We start from the raw sequence: 7,382 nt of genomic DNA, 5'->3' as shown, positions 1-7,382 counted from the left end.
CCTTCCTCTACTCTCCCCCTTCTCCTGCTCCACCAGCACTGACATCAACCATTGTGCCATCTGAGGAAAAAGAAAAAGGCACCTGGAGTATTAAAATGATTTAGCCAGTTTGATTTATGTTAATGGTACAGAAGAGAATATTTTTTGGTCCTCAAAAACATAACAGGCAATTGATGTGCCATATTGCAGTATGGTTTTAGCTATCAACATGTCAAGATTTAGTTTTGCTGTTAACATTTTACGATTTAGAAGGCTATAAGAATATGTGCAGTGTAGCAACAACTCAGGCATCATTCCCCCAGCTATCTTTATTGGGCTTTCATTTTTCCCTTTTATAGACGAAAAAATAAAAATGAAAAAGAGTAAAGAAAGTAAGACAGGCATTTCCTGTCTTTCATTTTCTTCAGTTTGTCAAGTTGTGAGAATAAAGACAAAGAAAAAGGACTTTTTTTGTTGTCTTTTTTTTTTTTTTTTTTTTTTTTTTTTTTTTTTTTTTTTTTTTTTTTTTTTTTTTTTCCTTTGTTTTCAGACATTGGTCTTCAGGGCAAAATTCAAACGTGTTTCTTGATTTTTCCCTAAACTAAAGATAACCTCTGCATAAACTGTAGCTTCATTGCTTCTGTCCTTCCTGTGCAACCCTGTAACTCAGAGCTGCATGTTTAATGTACTGTGGAGATGCTGATCTGTAAAAGCCAATTGAAAATCTGGAAGTACTTGTGCATTGTACATGGTTATATAAGAACCCATTCTCTTACTAGACCTTCATTTACTTCTGCTTTTTCTGCAAAAAATCAATAAGATATACTTCTTGTTGCTTATGTGTGAAACTCAATTTTTGTCTTAAGGGAATGTCACAGTGGCTAGAGCTGCTAAAATAAGGTTTAAATTCGTCTGAGAACTTCAGTGGACATTTTACTTCCCATAGGTTTTTGGATGCTGTTTGCTGGATAAAGATTTTTGCTGGCCTTTTAGGTCATTGCAAAATAAATGAGGCACATAAAACCCCTCACATTTGCCTTCTGAAATTCCCGTATTTAAATTTCCAAATGAAATAAGAAACATGAAAGACAAGGTAGGGTAGTAACAACCATTGCAGCTTTTAGAAAACATTTTGAAGTTCTTGATATATCCATTTCAAAATTTGAAAGTCACCACTAATGAGCCAAAATTCTCAATGCAGCTTTAATTAAAACTTTTTTATTTTTTAGGTTGCTTCAGGTGATGAAGAAATGCATTTTGTTCAAAGCTGATGTAAGGATAACTAGCAACTTTGTAGACATGGTTGAGGAGACTATATATTCCCACTATGTGTGGCTCTTATTGTAGGTGTTGGGCTCTTCATTTCAGCAGAAGAAAGTCTTATGTATATACCAGTGTCTCATCTGTTTCACAGTGGACTTTGCTGAATTTAAAACATTCATCTACCAATGGAAAAACAGTTCTTTGGTTTATACTTTCTGTTGGACAGTATCAAGAGCTAGTCTTCCGTTGTAATCAGTTTAGTTCTTTCATTGCTTCTATACTAAAGCTTCCATAAAGAATCTTGTCTGACTCAGAGGGCTTTGAGAGGTGAATCTTTTTTAATCCCCTGACCTCCCCTACTTATCAAGGGGTTGCTACCTCTATGGAGTCCTCCCAGACTCTGGGGAATAATGATATGTTATTTTATTGAGGGCTTTCTTAACAACTAACAACAACCAATTGGAGGTAACATTGGCTTACTGTCTAATTACAATTAATAAGCTTTTCAGCTAAAAAGAATTTTTGGCAACAGCTACTACTAAGAGTAAATAAATAAATAAATAAATAAATAAGATAAAGAGAAAAGATAGAAACTGGGGAAAGAGAGACAGATAGCAAAGAAAAATGGTTCACCAATCTGAGATCCAGAGGTGTCTTAGTTTCAAATGGTCTTAGTAGTGAAGGATTGTTGGAGGTTGTGCTGTTCAGTTGATGATGACTAATAACAACAGTATAAACTGTTACTTACATTCCAGCTGGGTTGGATAATCTCTTTTTGGAGTGAAAACTTCCTGCTTTGGGATCTCAGCTCCTTTTTTCCAGTCTTCCAGGCCTTGCAAATTTAAATCAGTAGATAAGAGGAAGCAAGGAGATGCCAGCTTGTATCCTGTCTTCACAGGATACAGTGGTATCATCTCCCAGTCTCCCCTAACAAGCTGGAGTCATTTGCTTACAGGACAAGTCTTCATCCACCTAACACTATTGAGTACTCCCTTTTGAAGGCAAGCAGTTCCAAAGAAATGCTATCAAATGTACAGCTGTCCACAAAGAAATATTTATAGTCTCATGTTGATTTGAGACAGTCCTTAAAAGTCTCAGACAAGAGGTAAAAATTGTAAAATGTAAAATATTAAATTTGGAAGACCATGGTTTTCCTCATAGCTTCCACTTTAGATTTTCTCATGTTTAACATGTACTTATCTACTATTTATATCACTGTAGCTGCCTTGAACTAGCTTTGATTTTAAAGGTCAGAACCTTTTTCTCCAAACAATGATCATGGTTGTCTCGCTCCAGTTTACAGGAGGGAGGCAAGGTTCTTTGATATGTGTATATACCCGGTGTGAGATTAAGAAGCAACAGTTCAAACGTTGGTCCAACCAGTTTATTAAAGTCCTAGCCATTTTTAGGGAGATGGGGAAGGGAAGGTAGGCAATAGGAAAGGTAGGAAATATAAGCAAGGAGTCTCTGCAGAGAGCAAAAGAGATACTCACCACCATGGGTCCAGCGAGGTACACAGTAGGTCCGTTGATCTCAGGAACTCATCTGATCACCGCAGGGGATGGGAGACAGCCAGGAAGCTCCGCAGCAAGCCGGTCCCGGGGGATCTTCTGACGAGGAATTCCCCTCAGGGAATTCTCCGTCAAAGGTGTCTTTGGGAGTTTGTCTCCAAAGTCCCCAGTTTAGCGAGGGCCTTTTATCCTCCATTGCTGTGAGGTTGTTTTTCTCCTTAGTTTGGTGTGACATACCTGGCCCAACAGATAAGCCAGAAGGGAGTGGGGGTCTCTGTTGCCAGACACAAGCATTATCACCTTCTGCAGTGGTCAGCTCCTTCGAGCAGCACCCCTGAAGAAGACTGCTCGTCCTGCTTCTGCTTATATTTGCAATCATAAGCAGAGGTACTGTGGCACAACAACACCCACCATTCACCTTCCTAGATAGTTAGCAGTCGCCAGTCAGAGTCTTATCATCAGAAAGGCCTCACGAAGCAAGCTTTGAGACAATAAAAGAAAAACAGTTCCGTCCTTTACAATGGTAATGTCATATTATTTTATCTGATGATCAAGGAATTAGAACAGTTTCCACATGATCTGGGTAGGCTCAACTCATACTTCCCATCTTCCAGAAGAGTAAACACCTTTATAACCATGGTCTTTCCTTTTGAATCTAAATTGTTGCCCATCTGAGCTGCTTTGGTGAAATGCTACAAACATAGGAAACTATGAAAGTCTGTTCCTAATTCCAGGCCCTAATAGAAAGCAGTTATTCTCCAAAGTCTTAATTTTCCAAATATTTTACCTGCTTGGAATATTGCAAAGATGAATTACTTACCCTTTTACCCTACTGTGGTAACAGCAATATCACAAAGAAGTCTATTGAGTAATAAATATTATCTCTTTGAGTGAAGAGACTCTGGAATAAATAAGGTCAGAACTATCCAATAAATAGGAGGGAAACAGGAAATATTGATTCACTGTTCATGAAGAGAGAACCAATCACCTTGTGTATTGCATTGAAAAAATATTAGGTAATTACATAATTAAAGATTGTATCACCAATACATAAACAGAGTTGAATTAATAATTCACAGGCATAATTCTGATGTCAAAGAAGATAAGTATGGGAAAGGCTGTAAAATCAGTGAGGACTTTATTATTGATATTGATTTTGTATGGAATACGTTCAGTTCCCAAAGTAAGCTTCAGATTCTAGGGTAGAAAAAAAATTATTTCCAGCATTTTTTTATATTATTATTTAAGACATTAACTTGTCATCTTTAATGTAGTTTGAGCATAGTAATGTATGTTAAATGCAGAAAGATATTTGATCATATTATATTTGAAAAACAATTTGTATGGCAAAATGCAATGTAGACCACACAGGTATTTTTTTAATATGACATCTGATACCAGCAAAGCTCTTCTGTGACTTATAAACAAAGTATTCATATTTCAAAAAACAACAGCAGCAAAAACCCCCAAACAACAACAACAACAACAAAAACAAAAACTAAAAACCAAAAAAACCTGGAGCTTTGTAGTTACTTAACATTCACATTACCCTTAAATAAACTGGTTTGCCTTGCCTCAAGTCTATGTTTAAAATGGGAAATTAAATGGTGAAATAATAGTTACTTACAGAGCAACAAGCTTGCACTTCTCCACACCTCTTACTGAGATAATGTTCAGATTTGAAAGGTGTGATTTTTCTTTGATTGATAGTTCTTGCAGTATATGCTGCTATGAGGCAAGAATTTCAAAATGGCTTTTATTCATTAAAAGAAGAATAAACTTAAATATGTCACTCAAACCAGAGTCAGTAAAAAGTTTGAAATGACCCAGATGCCATAATTGAAATTATGGTCAGATTGTTCATAAAATGTTTGTGATCCTCATTTTGACTAGGAGTCTGATTTCTTTTTATTGCAATGTTATGGTACCTTCTGTGTACAAAGAATGGAAAAAGGTAGGTACGTTAGTTTAAAGAAGCTGTTATTAACAAAATACATTATTCTATATGGATATCAGACTGTGTGTTTTGACTTTATGCATGAGATTTTGTACCCTTGGATATTCTTTAAGGAATGAGAATAACTAATATCTTCATTTGCAAGCCAGAAATCTGACAGCCACAGAAGCAAACCAGTCCAGTGAAAGCTGTTTTATGAAACCAGAATCCAGGCTATTAAGCAAGTTCCCTCCTTGGTAGGCTGGTATTTAGACATAGTATCAGTACTGAATGTGATGCTCTAGGAAAAGACAGGCAAAATATATTGTAAAAGTATTTGTGCCTTTGGATCCTTAGTATTTCTGCCAGGATCCATAGAGCTCTAGTACACAAATGACCCATGTTTGGGTGCAGACTCCTGGTGTACCATGTAAAACAGAGTTTGAATGGAAGCAATTAAAGAAATGATTCACACACATGTATGAGTAATGCAAGGTAAAACAGTTTACCTCAGTCTACTTCCATGCCACTCCTGCTTATTAGAGCAATGATTGCTCAGGTTAATATGTGCAAGGAATATATATACACATAACTTCAGTGTTCTTTAATCCAGTATGCTTGTTTTGAATGTGTATTAACCTTCATTGGAAGAAAATATGAAAAAAAAAAACCAAACCATTAAAAGGTCAACATTCATACAAGGGAGTATTTCCTGATAGTTGCTATTGTGGCCCCCAAAACCTTCCTCCTCCCTTTGGCCTTGGTTAGGAAAAAGTGCCTAGAATATATTCCTCTCTATTCTGCTGTATAGGAATATGCTTTAATGAAATCTTAGTAGTGTTATGCCAATGTAAAACAGATGTCATGAGTAGAGCACCAGAACTAATGAATTTAAGGCCTTGATTTTCATTTCAACTTACACTTTCCATTTCTATTGCATATATAATATTGCATCACATAACTTAAACCTAAGACTGAAGGCACCATTGTTTTTTTAGTGCTCCTAGTTTTCTGAAGTCTTGATGTCTGATAGTTGATGTACTGCCTTTTGTGTTAAGACTGCATGCTATCATTCCACACATAATGTGTTGTCTAGTGGGGACAGGGTATTTTCTGGACCGTGTAATGGGTGAGAGGTTAATTGCGTGGCAGGATAGGAACAAGATCATGAGTGGCAAGGATGTCTTGTTCCTTATGCTGTCCCTGTCCAGGATATTCATTCCCTGACCGCAGCACCATGGAGTAACTCCTCTCTTACTGTAGCCTCCTACACATCAGGCGTAGCTACCAGTGTAACACCTGGCTTATCAAAGTGGAAGATGATAACAATTCTGTGCCACTGCTATTAACACAATTATCTCCATAATGGGAGGAATACAAAATAAGAGCCTTCAGATAAGTTGCTATTGGATATCTGACCAACGTGCGATTAGTTATTTACCTTCTCTAGGTGATATCTGAGAGAAAAGGAAGTGCATGCCTCCCTATACTGGATGTTAAAAAACCTGAAGCCTGAAATTTTAGTGTATGAGAATCCACACAAGAATATAATTTCCATCAGTTAATACTGAAAGCCACATCCAATCAAAACAAAAATCAAAACCTGAAATAATATTTGGGAAAAAGAAATAAATTGATTAGTTGCATAATATAGTAGAAAAAATGTAATCTAATCCTATCTCAAATCTTGTACATATTTATCTGCAGTTCCCTCATAAACCTTTTCTGAAATAGCCTGAGTCAATTCACCCGTGCAAGAGTCTATTGACAATCCCATTCAGTTTCAAAGAGATGAGATAACATTTTTAGATGTTAAGAGAGGTTTGTTATCTGAATAGAAATGGATCATTTAGCGAAGTATGTACATCATTTTTATTGCAGTCTCTTTTTCAAAAGCATCATAATGGGTCAGAAGTAGCATATACTTTTGCTGTCAAGTTAAGGACTTCATTCTTTCAAAGGGTGTTAGAACATAACATGCTAGATCTAAGATTCTGTAATGTATTTCTGAATCTCTCTTCCTACCAAAGTGGCTAACAAACCTACTATTCACGTATCTGTACAGAACTTTTTTTTTTTCTCTTATCTTTTCTCTTTTTTTTTCCTTCTCTTTTCTCTTTTCTCTTTTTTCTTTTCTTCTTTTCTTTTCTTTTCTTTTCTTTTCCTTTCTTTTCTTTTCTTTTCTTTTCTTTTCTTTTCTTTTCTTTTCTTTTCTTTTCTTTTCTTTTCTTTTCTTTTCTTTTCTTTCCTTTTTTTCTTTTTTCGTCTCTCGCCCCTTTTCTTTTCCGTCTTCTCTCTCTTCTTCTCTCTATCTTACCTCTCTTCTTCTCTCTTCTTCTCCTGTCTTCCCTTCCTCCTTCCCTTCCCTTCCTTCCCTTCCCTTCCCTTCCCCTTCCTTCCCATCCCTTCCCTTCCCTTCCCTTCCCTTCCTTTCCCTTCCCTTCCCTTATTCTGTAGATAAAACACTCAGAAATACACTGAAAAAAACTCTCATAGGTTGATCTTACTCATAAGTCTATTTTCTTAGGGTGAACCACTGTGACTGGGAATCTGTGTAAACACCTTAGGAAAGATAACTATGGTGGCTCACACATCCAAAGCAATAGCAGTGCCTGAGCTGCTGGAAAACTGTAATAGATCTTTAGACAGTATAAGTTGGTGTCTTTCCCATAGTGCTTTGCCATTGTAAACAA

This window comes from Coturnix japonica, chromosome 3 (genome assembly GCF_001577835.2).
Source record: "Coturnix japonica isolate 7356 chromosome 3, Coturnix japonica 2.1, whole genome shotgun sequence".
Taxonomy (NCBI): Eukaryota; Metazoa; Chordata; class Aves; order Galliformes; family Phasianidae; genus Coturnix; species Coturnix japonica.
This window is presented reverse-complemented; position numbering follows the sequence as displayed.